Below are 18,175 nucleotides of genomic sequence, written 5' to 3' on the forward strand. Positions count from 1 at the left end.
TATCATGTGATATTTTAATGAACTGTAAATTTAGAAAAGGGAGAAGGTACACTTCTCTTTTTTCCCTTTGTCCTTTCTTCTACTTGGAATATAAATGTGATGGTTGGAGCACAAGCAGCTGTTTTAAGTCAGCAATCTTGAGACAACATTCTCAGGGTGGCAGAGCAATAAGAATGGAGGATCCTGGGTCCCAGATAACATGAAGCTGCTATGACAGCCCAAAACTGGCAACTTCTGGGCTTTTCTTACATGATACATATATTTTTATCTTGTTATATAAAAAGTAAAGAAGCAGTATTTTTTTCCTACGCACTAAACAGAATGACAAAATTAGAGTTCATACTGCCAGAGTTTAGACAGTCCATTTCTTTTCTTCTTGACTAAAAGGAATAATAAAAAGGGACTTAAAAGTTAACCATTCTTCAGGGCCACTTTTGAATTTCTCCATCATTTTCATTAGACATACAATCTCCCAGACAGATTAATGAAAAAGATGTAGATTTAATTATTTTCCCATGGGCATTAACAAAAGCAGTAACATGCACTTTATTTATTGGGGCTGTTTTACACCATCACAATTCTTTGGGAGACTTTCCTCATCAGCATTCTTTACTTGAAAAGAGTGATGACTTTTCTGCTGAAATTAAAGTAATTCCACCACTCAGCTTTAGTGAACACCCCTTAGCACATTAATGAATAATATTTGTGCATTAGCAAACATGCTCCAGAGACAAAATCAAATCAAATGGGCTTGGATGTTCATAAATTCTGACACTTCTAAGCTCTCCTAGAGAAACTGCTTTATAATGAATTGCTGAGGTTACATGCATTCCACTAAGAGACTGAAGGCTCTGCTGTACTTCAATAGAGTGAAATTTAGTTAAGGATAAAATAGCAACAATAATTAAGAATTTTCACAAATCCATAAGGATTTAATTAAAATTTGACTTTCTAATCATCAACTGTGTACATTCGGTGTTGATTTAAATCACCTAACCTTTGGCAATGTTCTTCCACATACTGTAGTATACACATTGATCACACAGTTTTTCAAAAGTCTCCTACCCCCTCCCAATTACGTTAGTTAGTTCCTTTTAGGGGCTGGGATGATGACAGAAGAATTTCTACAAAGGAGGCTTAGAGAGTAAGTGGATTTCAAAATGAGTACTTTGCAATGGTTATTGCTTAAGAGAAGCAGAAAAAAAGTTTTTAAATAATTAAACCACTAATTGAATATAGGTCTTGATAAATCTATAGTTCTAATTTCTTTGTGTAAACCTTCCCTCCCATTAAAATTGATCTCATTATTTCAAAGTTGTCTGTTAATATCCTTTTCTGCTCTTGTTCTAAATTCTCTTCCCATCCAAACTTTTGTTTGTGATGCTTATACTTTCCATCAACATTTTCACACTTGCCATTCAAATTTAAATCATAAACTGTTTTACTACCCTACCGCTTGCTGAAAACTCAACTTGCTGCAACCTTCTCCAGCCTCCTTGTTCTTGAACACAATGGACACTTTTCCGTCCCTGTTTGACTCGTGTAGCACTCTGAAACATTTCACAATATGAGTGAGTTCTCTTTTGGGAAGAAGCCATTGTTCCCTGGTCTCCTTAGGTCCTTGTTTCCCATCATTTCAATGGACTTCTTTCAGTTTTGTGTCAGTTCTTCACCATCTGATCTTCCTTTAAGTTTGTTGTTTTTATTCAAGGTTCCATACTAAGCTCTTGTGGTCTCACTCTGTTACTACTCTTAGAAATAGCCCATGCACTTCCATAGCTTTACCTACCTTCATACCACTAACTCCAAATTAAAGATCCTCATTTTGTACTCCATACCTCTAAATACAGCTCTCTACAGACACCACAGGCCCAGAGAAGGTGTCTCCACTTGCATGCCTTCCAATGCCTCAAATATTAAAAGTCAAAAAAGGAACTAATTAAAATCTGACTTTCTCATTTTCATCTGAGTACTTCAAGTTTTGATTTAAGCTGTTAACCTCTGGCAGCGTTTTTCCTTTTTAAATATGCTAATCTGACATGCCCGTTTGAACAAACAATATATTTGATTGTAATTATAGCTGTAAAATAGGGAGTTATCTTTCATCCCTTTCTCCACCACCACATCTTATCATATTATCACATTTTTAAAAAATTCTGTATTTTAAGTGGTTCTTAGAAATATATACTTATTGCTACCACCATTGATCTCAGTCTAATCTACCACCTTATCTTCTATAATTATAATAGCCTACTAGATGTGCACTAATTTTTTTAACAATTATTCTGGTAGACCTATCGGGCATGTAGGATATCATTTCTCCTCCTCCATAGATGTATCATCTCAGTTTGTTCCTTACTGTATAGCCACAGTGACTGTTTTAAAAATAAATCTGATGATCATGTCACTCTCCTTGAATTTGTTTGTTAATTATCTCAGCACCTTAAGATAATGTAGGAGTTTAAAACTCTTAATCTATTCATTCTTCAGATATATTTTGTTTGGCACTTTTGGTGTTTTAAAAACATTAGATTTGAATGTATTCAATTAGTGGCTTCACTCATCCCCCTTCAATACAGAACTCAACAGTTTCCTGTATCTTACTTCCTGGCATTCTTCATGTTAGACACCTTTCTGCCTAACCCATGAATTCATTTGAATTTGTGGTTCTTTCATGGTTTACTTTGTCTTTTCTGATTGTGTCCATGCTTATTCCAGCCTTAACTATTGCTAAACTCTTTGCTTCCCTTGGCCTCCTTGGGTCTTTGTTTCCCATAATTTCTTTAACGGTTAACTTCCTCTTTTCTGATTACTTCAACCTAGCCAAAATTGTATTTCTTTCCGAAAGCATATAAAGTTCAATCTGTTGTGCTTTGCATATACTGATCCCTCTGTCTCAAATGCATGCCTTCTCCCTTTCATATGAAATACACTCATTTTAACACTCAGCTCAAATGACAGGCTTCCATAAACATTTTAATTCCGACCTCAGATAAACGACTTCTTTGCGTCAACACTGTAACATCAGCATGCCTCTAATTTAGACTCATTGCCATGATTATAATTTTAAAAAATACATCCATATACCTTAATAAACCTTTTTTTTTGAATTTCTTGTACTCTTAGTGCTTAGCATAATCCAAGATGCACAGTGGGTGGCTCAATAAGAACTTCTGACTAAACAATATATAAATGGATCATTTTACTTTGTATTTATTTATTTATTTTTTGCTAAAATTTTATTATCCCGAGCCCCATCTACTGGTCATTTATTCAAGCTACAGACACATAATCCCTGGAGCTTTTAAGGAAGTATTAGCTTTTAAGGATTGTTTTCATAGAATCAATTTATAATGGATTTATCACAACCACATCACCCCTAGTAGAAACTATAAGTGCAAGGATGAATGCCACCCAATTAAATAACCCAAATGTCTTTAAAAACTGAGCTTCTCCAGCAGGAGTAAGTAATTATTTAAAGCTCTTCAAAATGTGGGCCACACACCAATTTAGTATGTCAGGATTTTACAACTTAATTGGACTCAATACATAAAAAGAAAGGCTTAGGCCCTTTTCCAACAGCTGTTAGCTGATGGAGGAGTCATATGGTTATCATTTTCATTGTTGAAAGGGCGTCTCAGATAGCACTATCCAACTTTATGACTTCCAAACACTTTTTATTGTTTTTCCCCACAGGAAACATTATACATACCAAAACAAATACTGTCTTCCACTATTAACCAGGAAAAGTGTAGATTTACAACAGCTGTCTGAACAATTGTTTCTTAATTAGTTACTTGCTTTGTGTAATTTAGCTTTGAGCTTACTTTTTACTTGAGAAAGAATGTTCTGTGCAGTCTTTTCTTGGTTTTCTACAAAAAAGCAAGAAGCTAGGTAAATAAAAAAATGTTCGGTAGGTGATGTGCTCAGCACGATTAGTGAACATTTACTGTTTATCCTTAAGTGTATAAGACACAGAATTCACTTTGGAGAATTAATCTGAATATAATCCTTTCGTCTAAATATATCTGGAATCTACTTGCTTTCCACTGTTTCTAATGTCACCTGCTCTGCTGGGCCAGTTTAATTACCTGCTTGTGTAACCGGAGTTTCTTCCTGCTGGTGGGCTCGTGGTCTCGCTGGCTCAGGAGTGAAGCTGCAGACCTTCGCGGTGAGTGTTACAGCTCTTAAGGAGGCGAGTCTGGAGTTGTTCGTTCCTCCCGGTGGGCTCGTGGTCTCGCTGGCTTCAGGAGTGAAGCTGCAGACCTTCGCGGTGTGTGTTACAGCTCATAAAAGCAGTGTGGACCCCAAGAGTGAGCAGTAGCAAGATTTATTGCAAAGAACGAAAGAACAAAGCTTCCACACTGTGGAAGGGGACCCCAGCGAGTTACCGCTGCTGGCTCGGGCAGCCTGCTTTTATTCTCTTATCTGGCCCCACCCACGTCCTGCTGATTGGTAGAGCCGAGCGGTCTCTGTTGATAGGGCGCTGATTGGTGCGTTTACCATCCCTGAGCCAGACATTAAAGTCCTCCACGTCGCCATCAGGTCAGTTAGATACAGAGTATAGACACAAAGGTTCTCCAAGGCCCCACCAGAGCAGCCAGACACAGGGTGCTGATTGGTGTATTTACAATCCCTGAGCTAGACATAAAGGTTCTCCACATCTCCACCAGACTCAGGAGCCCAGCTGGCTTCACTCAGTGGATCCCGCACCGGGGCTGCAGGTGGAGCTGCCTGCCAGTCCTGCGCCGTGCGCTCGCACTCCTCAGCCCTTGGGTGGTCGATGGGACTGGGCGCCGTCGAGCAGGGGGTGGCGCTCATCGGGGAGGCTCGGGCCGCACAGGAGCCCATGGAGGGGGTGGGAGGCTCGGGCATGGCGGGCTGCAGGTCCCGAGCCCTGCCCCGCGGGAAGGCAGCTAAGGTCCGGTGAGAAATCGAGCGCAGTGCAGGTGGGTCGGCACTGCTGGGGGACGCAGTACTCCCTCCGCAGCCGCTGGCCTGGGTGCTAAGCCCCTCATTGCCCGGGGCAGCAGGGCCGCCGGCTGCTCTGAGTGAGGGACCCGCCAAGCCCACGCCCACCCGGAACTCCAGCTGGCCCGCAAGCGCGCGCGCAGCCCCGGTTCCCGTTCGCGCCTCTCCCTCCACACTCCCTGCAAGCTGAGGGAGCCGGCTCCCGCCTTGGCCAGCCCAGAAAGGGGCTTCCACAGTGCAGTGGTGGGCTGAAGGGCTCCTCAAGTGCCACCAAAGAGGGAGCCCAGGCAGAGGAGGCGCGGAGAGCGAGCAAGGGCTGTGAGGACTGCCAGCATGCTGTCACCTCTCAATGTCAGTCTTGCTGACTGCTAAATTTTTAGTGCCTACCATAGTACCAGACCCTCAAAATACCTTGCCTCTCCGTAGGGTAGCTCTCAGCATGGCGGCTTGCTTTCCTCAGATCCAGCACGAGACAGCGAGAAAGGGTTCTCAACCTGAAACCTTGTTGGGATCTAGTCTTGGAAGTGACATATCATCATTTTTGATGAATCATAATTGTTAGAAGCAAGACTCTAGGTCCAGCCCACCCTCGGAGGGGTGATTACACAAGGTGTGAATACAAGGAAGCAGGGATCCTTGGCAGCCATTTCAGAAGCTACCTACAGCACAGGGTAAGATCTCTCCTTTCCATTGCTGGCAGGACGCTGGCTCTAACTGCAAAACCATGAGAGCCATGGTTCCTGGTTTATCCTGCAGCGCTCTGCTAGAGAGAGGCACTGGCTTCACCTATTACCTCTGGATAGTTCTCTACTCTTTCAATACACTTAGAAGGCCTTGATTTTACTGTTTTAAGTGTTCTGTTTTCTGTAGCTATTCCTGTTGGTACCCTGAAAAACAATTGCTAAGAAGAAAAAAGAAATAAGAATGAATGTACAAGAATCCTAAATTATCCTCCCATATGACTAATATTTCTGAGTCACTTAAAAACTTAAGGATATTCAATGATTAACCACTAGCACTTGCTGCAAGCCATAATGTTTTTATTTTTTTTTATATTTTATGGGTGCTTGTATATAAAATAAGCTTATGACAGTGATCTACATGAAATTACACCACAAATGTTGCCCATTTGATGATCTCCATCTTGGTCCTTCACCGGAAAATAGAAGTTTTAGCTTGATTTTGTTTTTTAAGCACTTCATTTTTCAGAATAAACATTTCATAATGAATGGTGATATATATTTAGGACTCGTGGTACATGGTTTGTTTTGATCTTTATCTTGCGTTTTTTTGTACCCAGTTATGAAGCTGTTCTTTACCTAAGAAAAATAACCAAAGATAAAATAAAATAAAAAGTTAAAATGCACTCAGTGGGAGAACTGTATTTTAGCTTTGTTGTTCAAATTTTCTTGTTTCTTTACTTGCTTGTTTTTAAACGAGAACACAGAGCACACACCTTATGCAACCTGAAAATGGACAATTCTGGGCACCCATTTGTTTGGTTTTGAATAAATTACCAGAATCTAAGGGTATACCCTAAAAAAACTGAAGTAGTTGGGAGAATTTCTGAATTAACACAGGCCTCTAATGTATGTTCAGCAAGGGGAAAACCTGTCAATCAGCTTGAGTCCCTAGTCAATCATGAGCAAAGCTCTTCTGAAGGAAAGTGATCATAGAAGTCAGACTGGCCCAACAGTAGACAGCCCCTCTTTTCAAAAGAAAACAAAATAGAATTTGGAGTTGTTATTCAGGAAGTTTGGATGTCTAAATGGCTGCATAACCAATTATTTTTTCTTTCTTTTCTTCCAGTGATTTCTGGGCTATTTTCCAAACATGGGATACTTCTAAAGTATCTAAGATTTAATTATCCTAAGCAACTATCTTTCCTATGAATGCCAGTGACTTTAAGAGGAAATAGGGTTTATAAAAATTTCATTTTCATTTATTTCCAGAGACTAATCTGATAATTAGGATAAAGTGCTAACAATCTCAAAATACAGAAGGATACAAATTTTTCAATGCAATTATTCTATATTAACTAACCACTTTTTCTATATAAATTATTATGCTTGGCATAGAGATGAGAAAAATAAAATACCCACTTTTAAGAAGTTCACAGCCCTAATGGGGCAAGAAATACATATGTATAACTCTACTGCAAGAAACTTCTATTCTTCTGGAAAAATTCACATGGGAAGTTTCTACTTCTACCATAGATCTAAATTCTCCAAATTGAGACATATGAAAAACATGACTTAAAAACTCATTTTGTCTTTAACAATTTTTTTAATTAAACTTATGTGATTCTGAAATTTAAGACTCTTCACGTATTTTCTATAAACATGCATTTCCAAACTGTATCCCTTGGAATCAATAGAGCTCAGAGGAAACTTCCAGGGGATCATAAATAGAACAAGAAAGGGGAATATGGAAAGAAGTGGCAGATGATTGACCAGGGCTCTAGAGTCAGTCTGTCTAGATGGCAGGTTGGCCAATTATGTCTTGTTCCCAAATCCCACCATGTGTTTTTGTGAATAAAGTTTTACTGGAACACAGTTATAACTATTTACTTATGTATTGTCTGTGGCCACTTTATGATTCAACAGGAGATTTTTGTTGCAGGAGTTGTGACAGAGATGAGTTGTGACAGAGACGAGTTGTGACAGAGATCATAAAATGAGAAAAGTCTAAAATGTTTACTACCCCTGTCTAGGAAAAGTTTGCCCACACTTGATCTATATTTAATTTGAGTCAGATTTGGTGATCTTATCTGTTTCATGTATGGGATTAAAATATACAAGTAGAAGAAAAAAATGAGAAAAAAATTAAACTGTCTTTTCTCCCATAATCCAGGGGAGTAGTAGCAATTGCCTTAGAGGTCAAACACTCTTATTCCAGAAAATATCGCTTCCATTCAGTTTCACTGAATTAAAAGTGACAAGTAAAAGTTGTACATATTTAAGATGTACAACGGGATGTTTTGGTATACACATATATTGTGAAAAGATTGCCACAATCAAGCAAGTTACTATATGTATCACATCATAGTTACCTTGTATGTGGGTGTGATAAGACCATTTAAGATCTACACTCTTAGTGAGTTCCAAATACACAATACAGTATTATTAACTGTAGTCCCCATGCGGTGGATTAGAACTCCAAAATGTATTCCTCATACATAACTGAAACTTTTTACCCTTTAATGAACATTTTCCTGTTTCCCGACTCCTCAGCTCCTGACAACCACCATTGTACTCTCTACTTCAATGAGTTCTGCTTTTTAGATTCCACATATAAGAGAAATCATGCAGTATTTGTCTTTCTGTGCATAGCTTATTTCACCTCCAGGTTCATCCACGTTGTTGCAAATGGCAGAATTTCTGTCTTTTTTAAGGTTGAATAATAATCTACTGTATATATACACCATATTTTCTCCATCCATTCATCCATTAATGGAGACTTAGCTTGATTTTATATCTTGGCCATAGTAAATAATGCTGCAATGAACATGGAGTGCAGATGTCTCTTCAACATACTGATTTTATTTCCTTTGGATATATACCCAGAAATGAGATTTCAAGAACATATGGTAGTTTTTTTAATCTTTTGAGGAATTTCTATATGTTTTTTCCTAATGACTCTACACATTTACATTTTTACCAACAATGTAAAAAGGTTTTCTTTCTTTCTACTCTCACTAACACTTATCTTTCACTTTTTGATAATAACAATTCTAACAGATGTAAAGAAATCTCTCTCTGATGCTTTTATTTGCATTTCCCTGATAGTGATGTGGAGGAACATTCCATACTTCATTTGTTGAGAATTTTTATCATTAAAAAATTGGATTTTTTGGACTGCTTTTTCTGCCTCAGTTGAGATGATCATTTAATTTTTATTCTTGATTCTGTTATGTGGTGTATCACATTTTTTCATTTGCATATGTTGAATCATTGTTGCATCCCAGGGATAAATCTCACTTGATCATGGTACATGATTCTTCTAATACGCTGTTAAATTTGGTTTGGAGAAAATATCTTAATAAGTCTTTTGGTGAAAAAGCAAAGTTCTTTGGGCCTGATATAGATAAGAGCTTTATACCAAATATGCAAATTATACTGTATTATAATATAAGAAACATGCTCAATTTCTTCCTGCTATACCTTTGAAAGAAAATGCTGTCAGAATGGTGGTAAGAGTGACCTTGGTGTGCACAAGAAGCGGAAGACAGAATTAATGGAAGGGCAGACATGGGGAGTTTGCTCTGCAACATGGTACCAAGTGAAATCTCAGAAGATGACCAGTAAGAATGTTCTTGTGGTGGAGATGGTCGATGAATTTTAGAATTCAGGGTATTAAATTATGATTTGCTTTATTCCTTTTGCTAAAAGTATCCCAACACCACTTCCATAATCTGTAAAACTTTAGTAATAACGTGATACTAATAGCCATGTTTATGTTACAGGGAAAGTAGAGAAAGAGCTGCTCTAAATTGGGTCCTTCTACGGGAATGGAGATCATGTTTCAGAGATGCTGAAACAATGCTTATGAGCTAGATAACTGCAGAAAAGCAAGCTGCCAATACTCAGGAGGTACATTCAGGCAATTCTGCTTTCCCTCCAGGATAGAGAGGAAGGAGATGATTGATGAGAACTGAAATAGGGAATAGATTCCACTATTATATGAGATAAGGTTTAAGCCTTTCCTTTCCTTTTATTTTTTTTTTGTGGAGGACAGGGAGAAGGGAGTGACAGGAATTTGGATTATAAATATAAGAGACTGAATATACCAATGGACAATGGCCAGACCATATATAAAAATGAAACTCTGACCTACAACTGGCAGCAACCTGCCTAGGATCCCAAGCAGGAAGCCAGCCTGCCATAAGTCAGACTTGTGGAAAGCCAGATTGCCATCTCGAGTAACAATCTAGAAGCAAGAAATTCTGCAACGATCAGCTCTGAATAGTCAGAACTTAATAAATTACAGCCTTTCTAGTTTTGGTTCCCATGTCCAACTTAGGACCAATCAGAGAATGTATGTATCCCTTAGCCATTCCATAGGATGTCCTACTTCTAGTTGGCCTGTAGCATTCCCCATGCCAACAGCCTTTGATCAGGGCATAATTAAACCTTCTCTTTCTCCACTATTTAAAACTTTTCCACTCTGCCTGCCTTTGAGTCTCTGCCAAAATGCAAGGGACAAAGGCTAACTCCCTTGCTATAGCAAGCTTTGAATAAATGCTTTTGTTTTCTCATTTGGTTGGTCTTTGTTTATTTCCACAAATGTAAGATTTTTCTTAAGATATAGATTGAGATTTGTGTCCCCTTTCAAAAAAAAGTGGAAGCCATTTTGTAATCCAACATTTTTATTATATAGATGAGAAACTTGATTTTGGAGAATATCATTGATTTGACATTAGACCAATGATTCACAACCTCCTGCACATTAGAATCAGTTGGGGATTTTGAAAATATCTGATGCTCATGTCTCTACCCCTAGAAAGACTGGGGTAAAGCCAAGTATAAAGATATATATTAAAAGCTTCTTAGAAAATTATAATAAGCCACAAGAATCTAGATTCTCTGTCTTACAAGATGGTAAAAGTCAGATGCATGTGCAGGAAACTGAACTCTTCACCTCACTATTTTCCATTATCCTCTGACATCTGAAACCTTTCATCTCAGTGGAGAAAATGATAGGTAATCCAAAGAAATACAGTAACATCCCTCCTGGGTAGAATTTAAATACCAAGCAGCTTCACCTGTCTAACAAATAAAACAAAGGAACACAAAAATGACCTCTAGGTAGTCAAAATAGTGTCATTTATTTATAGAGGACTCCCTCAAGCCTTCAGTCGGAAAATAGGTATTCTTATTTTACACATACCTCTGATATGTTTGGAAATCCAGGTTTCAGATTTGCAAGTTTTAGGAGAAATGCAATGCTTCATGCCCTGCCCGTTTTTATGATTGCCCTGAAAAAGTGATACTCAAGAGCAATGGAGAAGCTGGGAAACTTACAAAATCCACAAAATCCAGGACCTGCATAACTTCTTATGCTATACGTCTCAGTAGATCCTGGTATCACAAAACAACCAGAGATCATATATCTGGGGAAAGAACACAAATAATTAAAACACAAATATGTTGTTCAGCTAAAAACATTTATTCCCAATTATTCAGACAAGTTGATATTTCAAATGGCACATTTCTCTAAACTTTTGCACAGCAGAAATGTTTTGAAATTTACCAATATTGTGTTTTAAATAAATGAGGAAAACTGTATCAGCTTTTACTTCCAAAAATGCTTACCCAGTGAGGTATATTTTGCAAACACCAAAATATCAGTCAAAGCTATGAACGATGCTCCATTTTTAATGTATCTGCTTCAGCACTTGCTGCTTTTTCAAAATATTTTTCTCTTAGAATTTTATTTAAAATGAATTCTTGGCTGGGTGTGGTGGCTCACGCCTGTTATCCCAGCACTTTGGGAGGCCAGGGTGGGCGGATCACTTGAGGTCGGGAGCTCAAGACCAGCCTGGCCCACATGGTGAAAAACCCACCTCTACTAAAAGTACACAAACTAGCTGGGAGTGGTGGCAGGTGCTTGTAATCCCAGCTACTCGGGAGGCTGAAGCAGGAGAATCACTTGAACCTGGGAAGTGGAGGTTGCAGTGAGCCAAGATCACACCACTGCACTCCAGCCTGGGCGACAGAGCAAGACTCTGTCTCAAAAAATAAAAATAAAATAAAAAATGAATTCTTATAATTTACAGCAAGTGAAAGAGTCATTGGTTATGATATTCCTACTCCCATTGTTTGTTTAAATAAAATCCTCCTAGCTAAGCCACAAGGGAAGCTAACCCTCAGTATGGAGAAAAACGTCCTCTATTGACCCCTGGGTTTCTGTCAGTTCTAATCTTTTCTGCTTGTAGCCTAAACTAATAAACCCTTGCCCTTGAAAACCTGCTTGAAGGGTGATCATGTGAATGACATGAAGGCAAACACAGACAATATGTATATTCATTTAATATTTAATGTTCCTTTCCTGCATATACTTTAAAGTGAACACTTTGCATATTGCCTATACTGGTACTTGAAATAAAGTGGCAGCTTCAGTAATAATAAATGCAACAAAAATATTCATTTTAGTGGAGATCCTAATAAATTTGGAACATTGCAAGCAGTGTTTACAAAATGACCCAAATCCAAATATTGAAAACATTTTTGTGTTAGATGTTACATTTCATTCAAATATTTGTCATTGAGAGACACTTCTAAATAGACTCTGCCATTTGTATCTCCTCAAAGTTAAATATCAAATGTCACCTGTCCTGACATCCACAAACTACTACTAGGCTAAGCCGGAAGGAAGAAATTTAAATAAAATTAAAAGGCATTAGTTATTTACATTACGTATTTTAAGTGACTGTCTAAAGTAGTAGAGTTTGGTGGTCTCTATTGCCTGAGGAGTCTGCCTTCTATTTAAAAACCTTTGTGTGACCTATCAGGCCTGACCACAAGCAATTGCAAAGGCTTTGCCTGGCAGATCTCACGGAGAAGAAAGCTGCCCTCCCCACTGCAGAAAGGGTGCACAGCCAGTGCACAGGGAGGTCTCTGCAGGGGGTTGCAGTCAAGGACTCAGGTTCCCCAGGCAGGTCATGCTCTTCATGCATTTACCTTCCTAGCCCAGTTGTCTTTTTTCCTAGGTCTCTATCTGAGGCCTTGGGCAGAGTTTCTCTTCAGGTGTCTCTACCAAGGCTTCCTTATGGTTTGTAGGTGGGGCTTAAAGACACTTTTCCCCACTCTGACACAGCACCCAGCACTTTTCCACTACTACTGTTCTCCCTTCACCTCTCCACCAACCCCAGAGTCCTTAACATTGCCAAGCCTTTTGTTGGAGGCTCCCTCAGCTGTGAGAGGACTCCACATCTATACTGATTCACCTGACCTCCCATAGGTGCTCTGTTCTGTGGTGGAAAATGGAGCAGAGGGAGTCTGTGTTTTCTCTGGTTTTAGCCTCTTGCATATATCATAGCCGTAAGGGATTAAAATCTTAAGGTTTTCTTTTTTGGCTTACTGTTTTATTCGGCTATTCTGACACCTGACAGCTCAGCAATCTCATTCTCTCCCAACTTAGCTGAATTCCTGACACTAGTTTCAACCCATATTATGATCCAGTTCCCAAAGAAGGATCTGAATGAAATGTTTCTGTGCTGTCGATAAGCTTTGAGAATTTAGTATTAGTGTACCTCATTTCCACAATTTTAAGGGAGCATGTTGTTATCAAAACCCACAATGCTTGAAGAGTGTGACTACCTGAATGTGTGAAATATGGGTCTTCTCCAACCTCCACTAGATGACCTCATTTTTCTCTTTTATTAATTCCACTACCACATTCTGAGAACCCCAGTGCTATCCCTTAGCAAACCAAAACCATGGACTCTCACAGTACATGGTAATTTGTGTCTCACAAGCCTACCTTCTTCTTTATATGTTTCAAGTCTAAGCAGAACTTTCTTCTTTAATCTAAGTTCTTCTCCCACTACATATCTGTTGCTTGTGCAGATTGATTTTAATGAGCCACATAGGAGAGTCTGCTGATAGTTTTATTTCAGGAGGCTCTCTGCAATGCTGACACCTATTTCTGTAGGCAGATACTTATTCTTCTTCTTCGTAATATTGAATCTGTACCTTCCTAGGTAGGACACCAGCTTGATTTATACATAATAACTATTCCAGATTGGCAAAAAGCTGTTGAATGTATTGCAGCTCAGAAAATAATTCTCCAAAGTATGGCACTTTGGCATGCTGAGCACTTTAAACTAAAGAAAATTAAAATGCCTTGGAAGCAGTCTCAGAACAATGGACTTTCTGACCTTCTGTTTCTACCCACAAGCATAGGGTGAACTCTCTCTCTGGAGTTCCCTTATCTGAAGTTCCTCCAGGAGGAACTTCCCTAAAATGTATTAACCAGGGAAAATTCAACTCATATTGTAGAAAGGAAGACTGAGGAATGTCATCAAATATAGACTGACTTTGTCACAAGCCATTGTCTGTTCTTCAGTCCCACTCAGTTTCCAAAGAGAATCGTTTACAAACTATTGTCTGTTTTTTGGGCCCATTTGATGGTCCTAAAAATCATGTACTACCCCTCAAATTTACCTACTTTTCCCCGTCTCCCTGTTCACTATGAAGAAGAGTATATGAGCTTCTGCACCTCACTGGGTCATTGGGTAATCACTGTCCTGTGATTTCCTTGCACTCATACTAAACTTTCCTTTTTTTTCTGTTAATCTACTGTCAGATTTTTGTTCGTTTGTTTGTTTGTCGTTTTTTTTTTTTTTTAGCTAATTCAAACATTTGAAGTGTAGGGAAAATTCCCTTTATCCCTACATATGTTAGGAAACTCATTCCTGCAAGTCTCATTCCACAAATGTGAAGACTAATCCACACAAATGGTCACCAGAAATTACATTAAAAAGCAACAACAACAACAAAAAAAATTGAAATGCTGATGGTGATGGTTGGTGGTATTGGAAGCTGAGATTTGACTAAGATTACTGCATAGCAACAGGAAATTTCTTCTGATGTTTACTTTTAAAGCACAAAAACAGATACACAATGGATCTTACAAATGAAAGCACTCTTTAGGTGGCAAAAAAGCAGATAATTTGATTAAGCAGAGATTTCCCAAAAGAAGAGATTGCAGAGAAAGGGCTCTAAAATGTCCTGGCCTCTGGGGCATGCCCATGATTGTTTACCTTGTCTCTGTGAATACATATGAAGGGGCATCACTATCCAGGGTTGATCCCTTTTCCTTGAGGTGAATGAGCCAAGCAATAGATCTAGTATAATGTGAGCATTTTGAGAAAGTAAGCAAGGTTTCATTTCTTGTTGTTACTATTATTACACTCCACCCAGTAGCATTTATTGTCTCAAGGAGAAGTATACATTAGCCTAGAACAAACAGGACTTAATAATTTATAAATAAATATTTTTGTTTGTGTAGCAGAAATAAAAATAAAGTTCAGAGCACTTCTTGATAAGAGCCTGGCTTTCATCGAGTAAAGAATTTTTTGAATTCTTGAAACCTGACTCTGGGTATTAGGAGAAAATTTTAAAGGCGTTATAGTTTTGAGTGAGTAAAAAAATGTGATGATTAAAGAGCAGTTTCCCTAATCTCAAGAAAGGCCATGATAATTGAAGATCTTCTTTAGGATTCTGAATGCAGGGAGAGTTACGATTGGGAGAGAAGAGCTGGAGAATTTAGAAACAACTTGGGGAGTTATATCACTAACCCACGTGTGTTCTTTGTAGATGAAAGTTTAATAAAGGAAATTATTAAGTGGTGATTTGACAGCAAAATTATCTGTCATGAGTATAAATCGTGCCACAAAGGTTAGTCTGACTTCACTTATAGCACCACAAAGCAAGTTCCCAAAAATACACTGATGCTGTGACTATATATTTACTTATATTTGAATAAATTTAAGTCTATATAAAAATATATTTATATTTAGATATAAATATATTTATATTTAGAACATAATTATATATTAATTATAATTATGTACTATATTACATAAATATGTAATCAGTTGTGTTTATATAATTATAGACATTATATATGTTAAAATCCTGTTTGATACTGTGCTATCATTTTGGATGGCAGAAATAAGGGGACAGTTCAGCCAAACCTGAGTCCAATGACCAGAGGACGTATTCTATGTAAGGTTTCCAAGGACAGATACACATATTAGCCTCCTATTGCTTTTGTAACAAATTACCTCAAACTTAGTGCCTTAAAACAACATAAGTTTGTTATTTTATAGTTCTGGAGTTCAGAAGCTCTAAAGTCCAGGTGTCATCAGGGTGGCTACATTCCTTCTGAAGGCTCTAAGGGAGAATGTTTCCCTTACTTTTTTCAGCTGCTAGAGGCTATTTACATTTCTTGGTTCATGACCCTTTCCCTCATGTTTAAGGCCAGCAGCCTAGCATCTTTAAATCCTTCTTTTACTGCCCAACCTCTGCTTCCATTGTCTCATCTCGTTTTCTGAATCTGAACTTTCTGCCTCCCCCTTATGAGAACTTTTGCAACTCTATTGGGCTCACTCTCAAAATCCAGGATAATCTTCCAATATTGAGATTTTTAAAGTCTACAAAATCTCTTTTCCAACATAAAGCAACACATTCACAGCTTCTGTGATTACATCATGTACATCTTTTGGGGACTGTTATTCTGTTTACCACATTACGGTTTCAAGTGTAATATGTAAACCTCATTAAATCAGAATCAAGGCAAGAAATTCATCATTTGACCACAAAGCTTTACTGTCAGAATGTGAGATTTTTGGAACTACAATTAATTTCTTAACCAATTCCTATAGCAGTTTCTGATCTCATACATCTCAACAAGACAGGAAAAGGAAATTAGTTAATTTGCTAAGGTTGGAATTAATTGGTAACTACTTTCTACCATTATAGACAAAAGGATTATTTTCAATAGATTTAATAAACGTGGGGAAACTGTCGTGTACAGAGCAACATCATGCCACTGATACACTACAGTCATTTTGTTATTCATGTCATTTGAAAGCAAAAAAGGAAAAGAAAAGCAATTTCCAAACTTTGTTAAGTGTACAGTTTCTCTAAAATAATATCATACTTAATAAGTTACACACGTTTTCATATAAAATGTTACTTTAGGCCAGGCGCGGTGGCTCAAGCCTGTAATCCCAGCACTTTGGGAGGCAGAGGCGGGTGGATCACAAGGTCAGGAGATCGAGACCATCCTGGCTAACACAGTGAAACCCCGTCTCTACTAAAAAATACAAAAAATTAGCCAGGCGTGGTGGTGGGCGCCTGTAGTCCCAGCTACTCGGGAGGCTGAGGCAGGAGAATGGTGTGAACCCGGGAGGCGGAGCTTGCAGTGAGCCGAGATTGCGCCACTGCACTCCAGCTGGGGCGACAGAGCGAGACTCTGTCTCAAAAAAAAAAAAAAAAAAAAGTTACTTTAAAATATGTATCATAGATATTTCCATGAAAACTCATTAGATAGAAAAATTTATTTATTTATTTATTTATTTTGAGACAGAGTCTCGCTCTGTCCCAGGCTGGAGTGCAGTGGCGCTATCTTGGACCATTACAACCTCCACCTCCTGGGTTCATGCAATTCACCTGCCTCAGCTGCCCAAATAGCTGAGATTACAGGTGCATGCCACCATACCTGGCTAATTTTTGTAATTTTTTTTTTTAGTAGAGACGGGGTTTCACCATGTTGGCCAGGCTGGTCTCGAACTTTAACCTCAGGTGATCCACCCATCTTGGCATCCCAAAGTGCTGGGATTACAGGTGTGAGCCACTGCGACTGCCAGAAGAATTTATTTTTATAAACCTACGAAATCTTTTGATAGTCCATCTTTTTTCAAGAAGAATTAAAGTAGACTGTATGTTTGAGTTAGTGTCACTTTTAACTTTCATAAGTGTACAGGTTTGATAAATTATATGACCACCTCAGGATAATTCTTTCTACATTAAAACACAAATAGAAGATAATTCAATTTGTTGTCTGCCTTCTCCATAATCAATATATGTTGAGGATAAAAAAGAAAAAAAATATGCAAATGCCTAGAGGTAAAAGGGAATATCTTGGAGCAACAGATGTTGTTAAGGACCTTAGAGACTGAGGGCAAATGGGGTCAGATACAGGATTAGAACAGTAGCCTGGGGCCCTTGCTGAAAGCTGGGAGAGGGCTGAGATAGAGGAGCAGCAGCCAACAGTGTTGTGCAGTTTCTCAACTGGAAACATTAATGAAGCAAAGAACTACCAGACATCCAAGAAACACCAGAGCCTAAAGAAACTGAAAACAAACAAAAGACATTATATCCAAGGGAATAGATGACAGAGCAGCCAGAAAAAGTCAAACCAAATAAAACTGACAATTTCAGGAAGATGAGAGAAGGTATTTAATCAAAGGAACATCAGCAGAGTGTTAGAAAAAAATGTATAAACAAACACCTGGAGATGGTGAAGGTGAAGATAAAAAATACAGTTTTAAACAAAAACAGTCCATTGTTGCGCTAAACAGTAAACATATCCAAATTTTGATTTAGGAATTTTCTTTCATTACATCAGAATAGAATAATGAGATGACAAGTGTAACATAAAAATTTAAAAAAGGAAGATAAAGAAATGGAAT

Source organism: Nomascus leucogenys, chromosome 20, assembly GCF_006542625.1.
Source record: "Nomascus leucogenys isolate Asia chromosome 20, Asia_NLE_v1, whole genome shotgun sequence".
NCBI lineage: Eukaryota > Metazoa > Chordata > Mammalia > Primates > Hylobatidae > Nomascus > Nomascus leucogenys.